The 18393-nt window shown below is 40.9% G+C and overlaps 1 protein-coding gene across 2 annotated transcripts in view; it reads right to left on the minus strand.

Annotated features, from left to right (window-relative positions):
- Positions 1-18393, minus strand: part of AUTS2 (autism susceptibility candidate 2) — a 1198651-nt gene that overhangs the window by 853213 nt on the left and 327045 nt on the right. The window lies entirely within an intron of this gene.

Below are 18393 nucleotides of genomic sequence, written 5' to 3' on the forward strand. Positions count from 1 at the left end.
TTTTCCAGATTGGGATGGGGGAAGAATTCTTCAAATTCACCTAGCATATAAATAGCTAATAGCATTTTCCTCTCTAAAATAACTAAAGTGCCCTTTTTTCTTATAGTTCATTGGCTAATGGATACCCCTAATGAATTCCTATTTAAGAGGAATATCAGCTAAAAGCATATTTCTCAACACAAGTCCCAGAAGAGCAATGAAAATCCAGCTGCCATTTTGGAATCACCATGATCAGACTACCCACAGTCATTTTAAAAAGCATAAAAGTGTTCATGATTGCACTGGCCGTTACTCAAACAGCCTTAGTTAATTCACTGTGTGGATATACTGAATCCTCAAAGGAACCAAGTGCAAAATGGATGGTGACTGTCCATTCTCTGTAGTATCAGAAAGACTCTTTGTTCCATTTCAGTCCTCAAAGGTTTTAAATACTTCAGGTAGCATCAGAGTCTCTCTGGCTCTGCAACTTCAGAGCACAAGTAAGTAACTGAAACTGTAATCCATAAGGCCAAGAATTCAGAAACTTCAACCTTTCTATTTTCTGAACACTGAAAAATTACAATGTTACTTAACAAAAAAGGGGGGGGGCCTTAAGACACAAAGCAATCGTGGAATATTCTCACTGGCTGACTTATTATTATTAGCCTAAGCAAGAAACAGGTGAAGTTAATACTATCAAGGCTCTCAAAATCAAGATGTTCTAGGATAAGCCCCAAATTCACATCAGATATGAAGAAGCTCTTGGAAGACTGGTTCCATGATAGCAGCTCAAAGAACCTAAAAACAAACCAAAAACCAAGATCTGGGTAATTCAAAAGGGCAGATCAGAGGATGGAGAAGTCAAGATAAGCAGACCTTATCATTAGCCTCAACTGCTGGTTAGCAGACTTAGGAGGTCATTTTAAGAGAGTCCCTTGGTAATTGTGTAAAACTGTTTTGCTGAGGAACTAAAATTGCCACAATATTGAAGTCTGCACTTAGAAATGTATCTAAAGCAATTACTGCTGGAACTGAGAAAAAGTCTTCCTTGTAAATTTACTACAGTACTCACTGGTATGATCATCTCCAAATCTGCCCTTTCTCATCTGGGATTTGCCCTAAGTTATGTCCATACGGTACTTACTGCCAAGACATACCTTTACCGTCTGTGGATGACTTTATTCAAACTCCTTCAAAATATATATATATATATATATATATAAAGCACATCTTGACATTATTTGGTCTTCACCTGGAACGCTGGACCAAAGTCACGTTGCAGGGCTTGATTACACGGTGATTTGAGAGGTGATTCTCAGTATACGTATACCATTTTTTAAAATGAAATTAGAATGAAAATTTATTCAACTGAAGTGAAAATATACTAAAATATTATCATTGAACTCATAGATTTATTTTTAAGAAGTAATAACACTTCCTCCTAACACATTTCATGCAAATAGCTGCCAATGTGTAACTTTCCCATTAAAAAAAAAAATTACATTGAATGAAATTTTTTGCCCCAAATCAGAAGCTAGGAAGTAGCTGAACCAAAATTTGACTCAATACTTAACTCTAAAACCCATGTTCTTTCCATTTGCTCAAGCTACATACAATAGGATATAAAGTGTATCTTTGAAAATCTGATTTTCTGAACCTAGGGATGCATACAGTTGCTTTTAAGGTATGCTACAGAAACCTGTGGCACATAAAAAGTTTTTATATTTTGGTAAGCATGGCAGTATCATTAACACTCTTCTAGAGAGAAAAATAATACCATGTATTCTGAACAATTTAGAAAAAAATCAGCCCCAATCATGCATTTGATCTCTTGTAGGAAGTCACCAATTCCCAGCCAGAAAAATTGAGGGTCTCAATAGGCACCAATGGCTGCAATGACCTGCCTGCAGTGCCTGAAGTGTGCACCAGAAAGTTAATACCATAATTAAATTCAAACATTTATCAAACAACCAATTCAATTCCACAAACATCTATTAACCATCCACTGTGCATGAAGAACCAACTTGGTGAGAGCAATATAAATAAAGGCCAATAAATGAACCGGATACTGCTTCTGAAGAAGCCCAAAGCATTGGCAGGGAAGTCCTGAGGGCTAGGCTACACACAGAAGATTAGCATCAGGGAAGGTTCACAGAGAACAACATATCCAACTAAGATCATTCAACTTAGGTATTCAAAAATGAATAGAAACTTTGCTGATAACATCAGGACCATTAAATATATTTAAGCAGAAACAAATCTGGGTTTAGAATGTATATCTGCTAGCGGCTTGAACAGAGAGGTAGAAAAACTAAACCTTTCTATGTCGATTAGTGGGCAAGGAAAATTGCACAGTGGTTAAAAGCAATGGCTTTGCTAATTGCTAGCTTCATGACCACAGGCCAAGTGGTTTAACTTGCCACTCTTAGCTGCCTTATCTATAAAAATGTGGATAAAAATAGCACCCACCTGACAGCATGGTTGTGGGAGAATCAGATAAAATGAAACGTGAAAAACTTCTGACAAAGTAACTGAATTCAATATATTTTATTACTAACAAGACATAAGACAATGGGGAATCAATCTTTCAGGGAATTTTTCTTTCATCTTTACATATCTTGTTTTATATACATTACCTACATACACTAGGTAATAAACACTCTTTTTTTATCACTTGTGATGTTTGAATGGTTTGTTGTTCTTTAGTTGCTAAATTGCGTCCAACTCTTTTGCAACCCCATGGGCTGCAGTCCACTAGGCTCCTCCATCCACGGGATTTTCCAGGCAACAATACTGGAGTGGGTTTTCATTTCCTTCTCCAGGGGATCTTCCTGACCCAGGGATAGAACCTGAATCTCCTGCATTGGCAGGTGGATTCTTTACCACTGCGCCACCAGGGAAGCCCATTCTAGTGGTGAAAGTGAAGTTGCTCAGTCGTGTCTGCTCTTTGGGACCCCATGGACTATAGCCTACCAGGCTCCTTTGTCCATGGGATTTTCCAGGCAAGAATACTGGAATGGGTTGCCATTTCCTTCTCCAGGAGATCTTCCCGACCCAGGGATTGAACTCGAGTCTCCAGCATTGTAGGCAGACAGTTTACCACCTGGGCCACCAGGGATCCAAATTACAATAAGGCTAGGCCAACAAGCCACTCCAGTATTCTTGCCTAGAGAATCCCCTGGACAGAGGAATCTGGTGGGCCACAGTTCACAGGGTCGCAAAGAGTCAGACATGACTAAAGCAACTTAGCATGCCCACACATCTCTTAGTCTAACATCTCTTTAATGCTGCTGTGCTTTTATTTCCATTTAAAAACAAGGAAATTGAGGAAAAACAAGGAAATATCCATTTTAAAAACAAGAAAATAAGGCTAGGGCTTCCCTGGTGGCTCAGAGGTTAAAGCATCTGCCTGCAATGCGGGAGACCTGGGTTCAATCCCTGGGTCGGGAAGATCCCCTGGAGAAGGAAATGGCAACCCACTCCAGTGTTCTTGCCTGGGGAATCCCATGGATGGAGGAGCCTGGTGGGCTACAGTCCACGGGGTCACAAAGAGTCGGACACGACTGAGCAACTTCACTTCACTGCTGCTGCTACTGCTGCTAAGTCACTTCAGTGGTGTCCGACTCTGTGCTACCCCAGAGACGGCAGCCCACCAGGCTCCCCCATCACTGGGATTCTCCAAGCAAGAACACTGGAGTGGGTTGACATTTCCTTCTCCAATGCATAAAAGTGAAAAGTGAAAGTGAAGTGGCTCAGTCGTGTCCGACTCTTAGCGACCCCATGGACTGCAGCCTACCAGGCTCCTCCATCCATGGGATTTTCCAGGCAAGAGTACTGGAGTGGGGTGTCATTGCCTTCTCCGAGCAACTTCACTTCACTAGGCCAACAAAAAGATAATATCTACAAACAATAGAAGATTTTGACTTTGCCTTTTCAAATGGTATCGTCACAATTTACTGTAGTGATATAAGGTATTTCATCTCACTGAGTCTCAATTTCCTTGTTTTTAAATGTAAATAAAACAACTGCAACATTAAAGAGATGTTAGACTAAGAGATGTGCATGCATGCTAAGTTGCTTCAGTCATGTCTGACTCTTCGCGACCCTAAGGACTGTAGCCCACCAGGTTCCTCTGTCCAGGGGATTCTCCAGGCAAGAACACTGGAGTGAGTTGTCATACCCTCCACCAGGGGATCTTCCCCAACCCAGGGATCACTCCCGCATCTTCTGTGCTTCCTGCACTGCAGGCAGATTCTATACCACTGAGCCACTAGACAGAGTATAGGTTAAAAGGACTAGCCCTTCATAAGAGATGGAAAATAATATTTTTATTCTGTTCCTATCCTGTTTGCCAAAAATATATGATTAAAGAGTTTTCTTAGGGAAACTTTTAAAAGCATAAATAATATTACAGCTGGGCTGTTTTTAAACTAACTTGCTTACATTCTCGAGGCATATTTCCTATTTGCTTAATTCCAACTGGCAGCAAAGTTCCTAGTATTTGAGAACTATCTTTGGTCCACAGGCCACAGGCATAAGATCTCTTGGGAATGCTTGCCATCAGGCTAAGTAGAAGAATAAAAGAATATCTTTTGAACAATGCTCTCTGGTGAAGTGGGACTGAGTGAGCTGCAATTCACTCTGAGAACTTCTTTGGAATTATTCTGGTAGAGGCTTGCTTGAGTGGCAGCCACTCTACTTGCTTATCTATTTCTTATCTCCTTGACTACTGAAGGGATAAAGATAAGCAGCTGAGCAGCTGCTGGTTACTAGTAAAAGATTTCATTCACGGGGTAGAGAGAAAAAGGAACTCTCTTATACTGTTGGTGAGAATGTAAATGGATACACCACTATGGAGAATAGTATGGAGATTCCTTAAAAAAATAAAAATAGAACCACCATATGACCCAGCATATGGAGAGATAAGATAGCCTTCCTCAGTGATCAGTGCAAAGAAATTGAGGAAAACGACAGAAAGAGAAAGACTGGAGATCTCTTCAAGAAAACTGGAGATACCAAGGGAACATTTCATGCAAAGATGGGCACAATAAAGGACAGAAATGGCATGGACCTAACAGAAGCAGAAGATACTAAGAACATGTGGCAAAAATACACAGAAGGTGAAAGTGAAAGTCGCTCAGTCATGTCCGACTCTTTCTGATCCCATGAACTGTATACTCCATGGAATTCTCCAGGCCAGAATATTGGAGTGGGTAGCCTTTCCCTTCTCCAGGGGATCTTCCCAACCCAGGGATTGAACCCAGGTCTCCCACATTGCAGGCAGATTCTTTACCAGATGAGCCACAAGGGAAGCCCAAGAATACTAGAGTGGGTAGCCTATCCCTTCTCCAGGGGATCTTCCCAACCCAGGAATCACAGAAGAACTACACAAGAAAGATCTTCATGACTGAGATAACCACGATGGCAGGATCACTCACCTAGAGCCAGACATCCTGGAAGGCGAAGTCAAGTGGGCCTTAGGAAGCATCACTATGAACAAAGCTAGTGGAGGTAATGGAATTCCTCTACAATTGGGTCTTGTTTAGAACTTTATTTTTATGTTATAGTATCTTAAGCAGAAATTTAGAAGCATTATTTTTAATAATTGAGTTCCATAGCATTTCCATAACTGACAGAATAGAAATCAAAGCTTTTAGATTTCTCCTTGGTCTTCAGCAACAATCTACTTCAACTGGAATTTTGTCATTTGGTATTTTATAATCCCAAATCCTTGAACTGACACAGTCAGTGGCTTTTCTTGGCAAGATGCCCGTGCATATAACAGGAGCTTCCCGTCTAATATCGCATAAGCCCTCGGCAGTTTTCTGTGCTCTGTAAAGTCGGCAAGCATGGAACTGCCAAAGCCCTGTTTCCCTCCAATTCCTGCAAATGATGTAACTATCCCACAGCCTAACACTGGTGTCAATGCTTAGGTTCAGAATGCGGATCTGCACTAGATTAGCTGACATCTGTGTAAGCTACAATGGATCCTTCTTTCAACCTCTTTAAATCTAGCATTTACACTTATGTACAGAGCATCTGTAATGACAATGAGCACAGCTGGTAACGCTTGAACACTTCTGACTGCTGAGAAACAGTGTGAATTCTTGTATCAAATGAGTGCCCACCCAGGGTCCTCAATGAACCAAGAACCAACATGAGAGATCTGGCAGAGAAATAGTTTGTTCACTAAGATCGCTTTTCTTGCCTCATAAGACAAAAGGAGTTACTGACAATTTACACAAAGAGACTCTCCAAACCAGATGAAGAGAAACAATAGAAATATACACTGGACCCCTGACCAACACATTTGAACTGCCAGGGTCCACTGATATGCTAATTTCTTTCTTCCTGTACTACACTATTACAGGCCATGGATGAATCCAGAGATAGGGAAATGTAGATATGGAAGGCCGACTGTAAAATGATACAAGGACTTTCAACTGTGCAGAAGGTTGGCACTCAAACCTCTGTTATTCAAAGGTCAACATACTGCTTATATGTGCAAGACCTCATTGAGCACCTTACTCACTGTCTCTCTTCATTAATTTTCACAGAACATCACTGCATCCATCAACTGATAAATGGATAAACAAGGTGGTATATCTATCTGTAAAATGGAGTGTAATTTGGCAGTAAAAACATGGATGAAACCCTGAAGATAATATGCTAAGTGAAAGAAGATAGTCACAAAGCACAACATAGTGTACGATTCCATTTACATAAAATGTGAAGGATAGGCAAATCCACCAAAACAGAATGCAGATTAACAGCTGCCTAGAGCTAGGGAGCTAAGGGAGGAATTGGGAACTGACTCCTATCAGTTTCTTTTGGTGGTGATAAAGTGTGCTAAAATTGATTGTGGTGCCAGCTGCAATATACTAACATTACTGTACACTTTAAATTGGTGTATTTTATGGTACGTTAAATATATATCCATGAAACTGTTTTTAAAAACTGTAAAACAGGCATCATTACCTCTGTTTTGCAGACAAAGGAAGCAAACCTAGGAACACACCTTGCAGAGCAGAGATTTAGAAAACCAGGTCAACTGAGCCCAAATACCAAGTTTCTAAATTGCTTCTCAGACTATTCAGGACGCTAAGAAAGGGTGCAGATCTAAATATTCATCAGACTCTATCATCAAAATCATTGATTTGTGGTCCTCAAACTTCTCTACTACTACCAATGTCTATTCTTTTCAATATTCTACTTGAATACCATGAAGTATGATCTGTGAGGGTTAAAACAAAATATATGACAAAGGTAAGTATAGTCAAAGCTACGGTTTTTCCAATGGTCATGTACGGATTTGAGAGTTAAACCATGGATCAAACCAGTCAATCCTAAAGGAAATCAATCTTACATATTCACTGGAAGAACTGTTGCTGAAGCTGAATCTCCAATACTTTGGCCATCTGATGCGAAGAACTGACTCACTGGAAAAGACCCTGATGCTGGGAAAGATTGAGGGCAGGAAGAGAAGGGGGTGACAGAGGATGAGATGGCTGGCATCATCAACCCAATGGACATGAATTTGAGCTAACTCCAGGAGGTGAGGACAGAAGAGCCAAGTAGGCTACAGTCCATGGGTGGCCAAGAGTTGGATGTGACTTAGCAACTGAACAATACTTATATAATTAAATGCCTTCATCCAAAAAGTTTCATCCAATAAAACACTGCCTTTCCAAATCTCCAAATCAAAGTCTAAAAAGCTACCAAAAGATTACCTTTCCCCCAAATGATTCAAAAGAAAACAAAGATGCAACATGAATAAAATAGGTGACCATCCAGTCCAGCAGCCCCAATGCCTTCTTTCTGTAACTCAGGTACTATCCCCAAACTCAATGCTCCTTACCCATATAGTTTTTAAAAGTCAATATAATGTCCTAAATATTAATGCCTTCTACAGTCTTCTACAGAGATAAAATAGTTTTCTAAACAATGCACCTGAGTCCAATCACAAAAACAGCCATGCTGAAAGAGGCCCTGAATACACTCCCGTGGTTTGGATCCAAGAACAGGCCACTTTGCTGAACATGCCCCCCAAAACCCTACCCGAAGCAGATATGTAAAGCTGAGTGTCTTCACTTATAAAACAAGAAAACAATTTTATTAAGAATATTCTGTAGACTAACACTTTCAGCTTGGGGGCTGGAATTATTCTTCAGAGAGCTGAGGTCAACATTTCACGTCCATTTATTCCATTCCATGCTATCACTTTTAAAGAACTGTTACTTTCACTTTCACTATTGGTGGGGGGAGCATTCCTTCCCCCCATGTCAGAGTCTGGTTTGGGTACATACACGCACTAACTCTGTAATCTTCACCTGACCTTCATTTTTAATCTATAAAATGACATGAGCTGTAGAATCCCCTGTACTTTTTGTTCAGGATGAGCTACTTACCTATTTCAACAAAAATCCAATTATTCAGAACAACTTAATCAGCACTTTCACATCACCAGTTCATATACTCATTTTGATTAATGATCCATACTTTTCCCCCCGTGAGTACCATCCTTACTTACTGTACTCTTTCTTAAAATAGTATGTGCCCCTGTCATTTTCTTTCCAGGTGTGAGTGTGTCAGTTCAGTTCAGTTCAGTCGCTCAGTCATGTCCGACTCTTTGCGAGCCAATGAATCGCAGCACGCCAGGCCTCCACATCCATCACCAACTCCCGGAGTTCACTCAGACTGACGTCCATCGAGTCAGTAATGCCATCCAGCCATCTCATCCTCTGTCGTCCCCTTCTCCTGCCCCCAATCCCTCCCAGCAACAGAGTCTTTTCCAATGAGTCAACTCTTCTCCGGGTCTCAGCCACCCGCGCTTAGTGCGCTGCAGTTTGTCTAACTCAATGAAACTAAGTCATGCCTGTGGGGCAACCCAAGACGGGCGGGTCATGGTGGACAGGTTTGACAGAATGTGGTCCACTGGAGAAGGGAATGGCAAACCACTTCAGTATTCTTGCCTTGAGAACCCCATCAACAGTATGAAAAGGCAAAATGATAGGATACTGAAAGAGGAACTCCCTAGGTCAGCAGGTGCCCAATATGCTACTGGAGATCAGTGGAGAAATAACTCCAGAAAGAATGAAGGGATGGAGCCAAAGCGAAAACAATACCCAGCTGTGGACGTGAGTGTGTATACCTACATATTAACTTCCCTATGTTTCCAAACTCTTCTAGGTTCTTTTGTATTGTTTTCTCTCCACTTGGTGACCTAAATGCTGTCTTAGTCCATTCATGCTGCTATGAAAAAAACACCACAGACTGCATATCTTATAAACAACAAGCATGCATTTCTCAGTTCTAAAGGCTGGAAAGTCCAGGAACAAGGTGCCAGCACAGCTGCATTTTGGTGAGGGCCTTCTTCTTGGTTACAGACTTTTTGTTGGATTCCCATGTGATGAAAGGGATTAGGTATCTCTCTGGAGCTTCTTTTATAAAGCATTTATAAAATACACATGAGAGTTTCACCCTCATGACTTACGTGCCTTGCAAAGACCCCCACCAACTAATACCATCACCTTTAGGGTTAGGATTTCAACATATGAATTTTGGAGAGACACACACATTAAGATCATGGAAGATATCTCACCTATTTTTTCTTAATAAATGGACAGTTTGTTCTCTTTCAAACTTGTAATTGAAATGTTCCAATGAAGTTGACAATAAAAATGACACACTCACTTAAAACTCTGATGGACATCAGGGAATAATGATCACTGAGAAAGAGAAATATTTTATTGTAACAGAAATCAATATTACTAAGGTATCTAATAAATGGCTATGATTTTAAAATATTGGGCTGGCCAAAACTTTCATTTGGGTTTTTTACAAAAAAATCCCAAACATTTTGGTTAACCCAATGCATACACTAATAGATCATAGATGCATAAAAACTGGTTTTAGAAGAACAGTAAATATGCCAATGGACCTCCCCATTACACAATAATTTTGAGACTGCGCCACTCTGCCTTTGAAGCTAAACTGTTACAGGAAGAAGTCATAGAGAGACCAGTAGTCTTTTGCTTAGGCTGACAGATGAAGATATACTTGAAAATAAAGAAAGCTGGTATTTATAAAAGACCTACTATGTGCTAGGCACTGTTCTAAGGACTACATACATAATAACCAATTTAATCCTTACTAGGAGCCTGGAATGTAGATAACTGTATTGTTCTCAGTTAAAAGGGAACTTCCCTGACATCTTTACATTTCAAAGTTCATGCATATGCATGAAGCACATGTGCTCTGCGTGGGCACATGTGAATGTAACACAAACACGCATCAGTGTAACTGTATGCTGTGTGTGTACATATACACATGTGTGGATAAATGTACAAATAGATTTGGCTTGGGAAAGAAAACACACATATGGTCCCAACTTAAAGATTGGGATTTTAAAGATTTTTCAATCAGTGCACTTGATAGCCATATCTTTCTTCTAGTCAATAAATACAGAAAAATAATTCTAGTGTTGGTTTTTCATTGGCAAGTATATTAGAAGATTAAATTGCATAAAAAGACATATGCAAACTGATTTTCACAGCTCCAGTTGACTGATAGCTTTAGACACAAGTCACAAAATGTTTTTGTTGTGACTACTGTCATATAGAAAGTCATACAAATCATGCAGAAATCACCAGTCAAAATATGTTATACTTGCCACTGCCAAAATGACTTGCTACCATAGCTTACTTACTGCTGGGACTGCAGCCTGGGGCGGGACAGTGGAGTAAAGTGGGGAAGGGGGAAAGGACAAAGCCCTTTCTTGTGGCAGGAGCCCAGGATCTCAGCCAAGCCCTTGCAGGTGCCAGAGTGTCTGCCTCAGACGTGGGAATAATCATTTATGGTGGCTTTTCATTATAAAACAAAAAAGTTACCATTGATGCAGGACAAGCATATAAGTGCCCTTACAGGTTCAACCTAATTATGGCAGTATCCCCTCTCTTTAAAAATAAAAGTAGCCCATCAACTTCTCCCTGGATAACCAACTACTATAAAATCTGGGTGAAAACCTGGGCACAAAGCAAAATCAAATGTACGTAAATGGTAGCACATCAAATTTTACACAGTCATTACCGACGTTTGGAAGATAAATTTTTTCATTCATTTATTCGACTAAAATTTTTTGAATGCTTGCTCTGTGTCAGCTGTGTCGGATGTTGCTCTAGGTGTTGGGGAGACAGCAAAGAAGGAGGATCAGTTCTCATGCCCCAGTGTTCCAGTGTGAGAGGCAGACCAGAAACAGGTACAGAAAACAATTGCAGACACTGATCTGAAGAAACCAGAATAACATACTGTAGTTAGAGGAGCATTCTGAAAAGTATGAAGCAAAGGATGATCATGAAGTGTCAATGTTCTACATGTTCTCATAACCATCAGTTTCCCAGGAATCCCTAATGTAAGCTGGCTCTTGTTTCTCTCTCTCTCTCTTTTTTTTTTTTTTTGAAGTGCCTTTCCCTAAAATCCATACAGAGTGGTGTATAGAGCAAAGTTTGGCACATTAAATAGGACACTTTAACAATAAAAATAAAGTAAGCAACCACAAATAACAACCCTGAGTCAGGACTAAGACAAAGTATTTAATCCATCCAGTTCATCCAGTCTGGCCCAACTCTTTTTCCTTCAGAAACACTCATGTTGTGGGAGACTGTCATTTCTCAGTTTTTCAAATACCGTATTTAACTCCTCCCAAAATAATCCCCCTTATAACTGAGGTTAACCCAAGACCACTGGCAATTACACACTTTCATGCATGATCACTAAAATGGCTGCTACAAACAGAGGTTTGAAAAGTTTGATAAAATGTCAAAAACAAACTCCTCAGGCATCTGCCTTGCGGCACACAAATTTCCTGGAAGGTCTATACAATGGAGTGGAGCTGCTGGTATTATACAGACTTCAAAAACTTACCATTTGCTTGGAATTTACTTCACCCTACCCAGTTCCAAATGTTCAGCAGAGAATACCTCATCAGAAACAGTGACGATCAGAATGAAACTTTCAGCGATGCTCTAGACAAAGACAGGAAGATCTGCTGAGGTGGACAGGATCAGCTCAAGGGGGACAAAACTGGAACTGACACCTGTGTGGGTAATTCCTACTTTTCCTCTTGAATCCAGCCAGCTGTTTTGTATAGATGTGGCATTCACGTGTCTCTCCCGTGTCGTCAGATACTTTGTTTTGACTCAAAGGGGAAACAGTGATGGTGGAACTTACTGATAACACAACTCTCAGGGGAGAGCGGGCACCAATTCCATACTGAAATTACCTTAACTTGGGAGGTCTAACCTCCACAACAACAAATTGGATATGTGTAAGTGTACACAGATATAGATATATAAAAACGCAAACATGCACACATGTGTGTGTGTGTCCATCCCCTTCACAGGAGTCCTTCCCTGATTGGGCCATGACACAAGCCATCTGCTTTCTCTTGCATAATCCTCCTCTTGACCAAATAAGGTCCACTGCACATAGCTTCCCCAAGGTCCTGACTGGTCAGTTTGCCAGTTTCTCCTCACTCTTAATTCGAGCATTGTTATTGGTTCCTCCATCAAAGATATCTACCCTCAGCTTCCTAAGAAGCTCTTGAGCTTCTCTCCATCCTCACTGCTCCTGTGCTGGTCCAGGCCACCATCATCTCTCAGCTGGACCAGAGCAATCACCTCTTGACTGCACTCTCTACGTGTCCTCTCATCTTCTGTGATTCATCAGAAACGCCTTTTCAAAACTCTCCTTATCATATCAGTCTCATGGTTCTAATCACTTTGCTTGCCTTGCCCTTAATTCTTAACATTTAATGTTCTCTCCAATATGTATTTTTTTTCCCGCACCATCAAGCAGTTAGCTCAATTCTGAACTATCTACCTGGAGATAATGTCAGACTCCCACAAGTTAAGAGCTTAGTCCCACAAAAACGGCTCCTCCCCCATCAGATGCCAGTTTCAAGTGCAGGCTGTTACCTGTGCTTCTGACCAACTGGCTATAGGTCGGAGGTTCTCATAACTTCTCCTTGGGTTCAATTAACTTGCTAGGGTGACTCACAGAATACACAGAAACACTTATTTACATGCATCTGTCCATTTTAAAGGATATTATAAAAGATACAGATGAACAGATAAACAGGGCAAGGTCTGTGGGAATGGGCTGGGAGCTCCCATGTTCACTCTGGGCACTTGCTCCTCCCCACATCTATATATGCTCACCTATGCAGAAGCTCTCTGAAACTCCACCTTTTGAGTTTTTATGGCTAGAGGCTTCACTGCATAGGTAAAATTGAGTAAATTACTGGCCTAGGTGTATGAACTCAATCCCCAGCCCCTCTGTCCTCCCAAGGTCCTAGAATAAGACTATAGTTTGGAAATCTCTAATCACATGGTTCACTCCCCTGGCAAGGAGCCCCATCCTTTGGTTACCTATGGGCTTTCCAAAATTAACATAAACAAGATACCTTTATCACTCTCATCACTGAGAAACTTCCAAGGGTTTAAGGAGCTCTGTGGCCAGGAATGGAACACAGACCAAATACATCTCTCTTACAAATCACAAAGTTCTTTAATCCCTTACATTTCTATGCCCCACGTCCTTGAAGTTGGACCTGCAGAGCCGTCCTAACCCGGCCTCTGCCAGCCTCACTCTATATGACACACTCTCTTTCACTCTCTCCATCCCATCTAAGAGCTGTTCCTCAAAACAGCCATATTCTCTACAGTTTGGTGGCCACTGCACATGCTGGAATATTCTTGTCCATGTACACCACCTAGAGAGCACCTATGCACTTATGTTTATGTTTCAACCAGAAGGATATTTTCTCAGCAAAGCCTTCCCCTTGTCCAGACTAATTTACCCTTTTCCAGGCTCCCATAGAATTCATCCTACTTCAAAGGACTTATCAACTGTCTGCCTGTCTCACCAGGAGGGAACAGAGGTTAGACATCTGAGGTCAGCTTTCTCATGTCTGAATCATGATTCTACTATTTATAAGCCATAAGATCTTGAGCAAGGAATGCAACCTCTCTGTGCCTCAATTTTCTTATCTCTAAAAGAGATAATAGTAATACCAACCTCATAAGTTTTGAATGGCATCATCAACTCAATGGACATGAGTTTGAGCAAACTCCAGGAGACAATGAAGAACAGGGAAGACTGGTGTGCTGCAGTCCATGGGGTTCCAAAGAGTCAGACACAACTTAGTGACTCAACAACAAGTTTGTTATGAAAATTAAAGTGGATTAAAAGGGTTTAGAATATAACTTTGCATATAGGAAGCACTTTGCATAAAGTGTTTAGAATATAATTTTGCATAAAGTAAGAATATAACTTTGCATACAGTAAGTAAAGAAATATCCACTGGTGGTATTACTATTACTATTTCTGTTATTGTTTGTGACAGTAACAGTCTTGTTCAACATCTGAACCCTGATACCTGATATACAGGTAACAACTGATCCCAATTCCACTTCAGCATTTTCCTTCCATATGGTTACAATAGGGTATAGAGATTTACACTGTAAAGCTAGAAGATAATGAACAATCATCAATTAATATTCCCTTAATTCCCAAGCTCTACCTTATGCAAATGAGAAAACTGCATCCAGAGAAGACACAGCACTTTATCCCTAAGACGGAGCCATAACTGTGTAAGTTTTGCCTGTCTCTCCATTGAGTGAAAGGGTTAAACAGGTGTGTTTCTGTAAATTATATAAACTTCATCCAATATTTATCTGCTTAGAGGTGTTCCTTAATATTTCCTTAGCTTTAGCAGGGAAGACTGTGGACCAAAGGGCTCACTTCACACAGATAGTGTTTCATGAAAGCGTATCAAGTTTATACCTTCTAGGATGTGAGTGGGCTAAACCTGTCCCAGCAGCTGCACTGAGACTGGGGAGACTCAGGCAAAGAAGGAAAGATGTGTGTTCAGCCGGGGACCCAACTAGGTAGTGGACATTGCTGAAGCAAGGTTTTACTTTTTTTTTTCCCCTTGGAAACAAGAATAGTGTTTGGGTTTGTTTTATTTTTTTAATAGTTTACGCTAAAAGAGAGCTTGCCACTTAATGAAGCTTCTTTTTAAATATTTCTTTGAAGCAAAGATACCTATCTTTCAAACCAAATGGGAAAAAAGAGGGTTGAATTTAGTCCTTGAATTGTCCAGCAGATTCATTCTTCATAGGATGAATCTTCAACAAACTAATAAGCCTAGAGGGTCGGTAGGTGTCACCTGCAACTATAGCTAAGAAAACTGACAGATGTTAAAGATAAAACGTGGTGATGGTTATACAAGTTGGTTCCTTTTGCTAGGCAAATACAGTATATTACTAGCAAACCCAAAATCTATAAATTGGATTTACGTAAATCACACTTACCCATAATAGTATGTTCCAGCTGAAAACACGATCTGCTGTTCCCACAACCCTTGCACTCATCTGTCAGCAAGCCCCATCACTTCTTTCTTTGAAGAACGGTAACTTCCCAAGGTACCATTCCCCATCCTCTCCACTGTGACCACAGCAGGCTTACCTCAGCAGTCTCCTTTGGCTGGTCTTGAACTCTTCCTTCTAACCATCCCACATATTTCTGTCTTATTCAACTACTCAACTACCTATAACCGATCCCCATTTCTTAGCCTAAAACCCTCTCCCTGACCTGTGTATCTTATCCAACCTGCTTTCACCCCATCCATCTCATGCCCCATCTACTTACTCCTTCACTCCAGCGGCCCTTCTATTTCCTTCAACACACACCAACACACCCACACCCCCACACCCACACCCACACATCCATCATGCTCCATGCTCACTGCCCTTCCCTGGGTTAGCTTGCACAGTTTTTCTCTCCATAGCACCACCTCCTCCCAGTCACAGAGGTTGCTCAGCTATCCCCAGTTTCCATCAAGTTTGGGTTCATTGCTGCACTTGCAGACTCTTTCAGGACAAGGTCATGTCTTGAGATTTATTTATATTCCCACAATGCTAAGCACAATAATGCATCAAACATATGACTCACTAATCCATATTCTTCTGTAAAAGTAAAAAGGATCAATGGTTTTTTAAAAATAATATTTTCCTCCTGTGACAGCAGAAGCAAAAAGTAAGAAGAGATCTATATGACCCATAAGAGTCAAGGAAGCTTCCTGGAGCATGGTAAAGTGTAAGCATTGAGTCTAGAGCTTCCCAGACAAACAGAAAGAGCAGTGAAAAGAGGCAGGTAGAAAGATAAAGACAGAGGTAGAAGCTAAGAAGAAGAATGTTGGAGAGAATAAGTCTTATATTTGATGAGACCAAAGGATCTTTCATGATTAGGCTAATCAGGACTAGAATTCTAAAATTTGCATCTGTAAGTAATGAGTAGGGCATTATAGGTTCAAGAGTTCAAGGAAGGGCTTCAAGGAGATTAATCCTAAAGCAGTAAAAAATACATTGAGCAGGAGAATCCTGAAGGCACAGAATCCTTCAAAGAAATTTCTGACTATTTAAGACATGGAATATGAATTTCTTATCCCAAAATATCTCTTCATTTCCCCTTCCCAGCACATTATGGTAATAGGAATCCTCCAGTGCACACTGCCTCTCCTTGCCACATCCCATCTCAGTTTCTGAAGGTAGGAACAAAGACCCACGACCGGAGAGATGGAGGCTTTACTGTGACACACGAAAGGGCACAGAAATAGCACGTAGGAGAGGACCCTGAAGCGCTCTGCAAACTGGCAGATGGCATCACAGCATTCTCTTCAGAGATGTAGAGCTATTTCCTGGCAGAAACACTGTTACCAGATGAAATAGTGATGATAATAAAAAGAAGCCTAAAATTGCATACAGGGACATGGAAAGTGATGATAAGCCTTCCTCTCTTCTCGGTGTGGAAGAGTCCATACTTCTGGGTCCCCCAGAGAAAGAACTTCCAAAAGTCTACTTATGTCACTCAAGAATTTCTTCAGCGTCTGAGATTTCATCAACTATAATCTAAATGTTTGTACTTTAAAAGGATTTTAAAAGCATCCAGACTGAACAGTTTTTTTTTTTTTCTTCCTTTCTGTCCAGACAGACTCTCTCATGTCTCCTTGCAAACATCCTTGTCCAAACAGACTTGGAAGGCAGCTAAGCCACACTGTTCCATGAGTCAGCACAATGGAATCAACAAATGGTTAGTCCTCAGTAGCATGAAACAGCCTGGGAAAACAGGGACCCAAGTTCCAGACCAAACTTCTTCCCAGGACACACTCATTTCTTCGTCTCTATCTGTAATAGGTTCATTTGTGGGCAAAGTAGTTTAACTAAGTTGCTTCAATTTCCAGCTTCCAGACTTCTCCCCAGTTTTGTAGCAAAGCAAGATGGGAGACAGCCTCTCCAAAGTCAGGAACAACCTGGAAGGAGACTGGCTTTTGAGAGTCTCCACATGGACATGAGTTAGCGTGAACTCCGGGAGTTGGTGATGGACAGGGAGGCCTGGCGTGCTGCAGTTCACGGGGTTGCAAAGAGTCAGACACAACTAAGCGACTGAACTGAACTGCCTTGTGTCTTCTCACAAAAAGCCATGTGGTTATTCTATGTGGTTATTCTATTCACACAGCTCCTAAGGAAAGGAAGAAAGATGACTAGAATGCACAGGTTATCTAATCTACACTTTCATATTTTAAGCAGAAGTTTGTTTCACCTAGTAGATTCTCACATTGGCATTTGGGGCACTGATACCCATTCTACAGATAATGGCTTCACTGTTGGATACAACTGTTGCAAATTGACCCAGACATCCCCTAGGAAAACAAAAACCGCAAGTAGTCAAAAAGATATGTGTGGGTCCCAAAGGACAAAGGTCACAGATGGTGCAAGGCCAAAGGAAAAGGCAGACAGACTGACCAAGGTGGACCAGAGGCCTACAGAGAGGAACTGAAAGAAGAGAGACCCTTGCTCCTTCCTGCAGAAGTTACGCTGTCAGTTGGCTGAAAGTGCAGAACAAGTACTACTAACTACTTCATCTACTGGGATGAAGAAAATCCAGGTGAAGCTCTCTCCAGAAAGGCTCAGGGAAGGACAAGTATTTCCACCCTGTGGTCTTGTGTAATTAGTTCCCAAATGATGAATACACAGAACTCACTGTTATGTTATTTGGTGCTGCACAAATCCAGATGAGCTTCTTGTGACTGCTTTTCTAGAAACAAGAGCTAAATAACAGTATGTTCCATTCTGAGCAGATATTAGCCGACCCTTAATGCTGGTCCCACTCTGCATCTACACTATCATGGGACACAGACTTACTCAAGCTTGGATTAGAGGGTTTCATGGCCCTAATGGCTAAATCAGGTCAACATTTATAATACTCAAAGTATCCAAGAAGTCTCTGTGCCCAGTCCAGTTCTGTTCTGGATTCTAGATTCAAATTTTTACACTGAAATTTACTTACTGATAC

Source organism: Capra hircus, chromosome 25, assembly GCF_001704415.2.
Source record: "Capra hircus breed San Clemente chromosome 25, ASM170441v1, whole genome shotgun sequence".
In the NCBI taxonomy this organism is placed as follows: Eukaryota; Metazoa; Chordata; class Mammalia; order Artiodactyla; family Bovidae; genus Capra; species Capra hircus.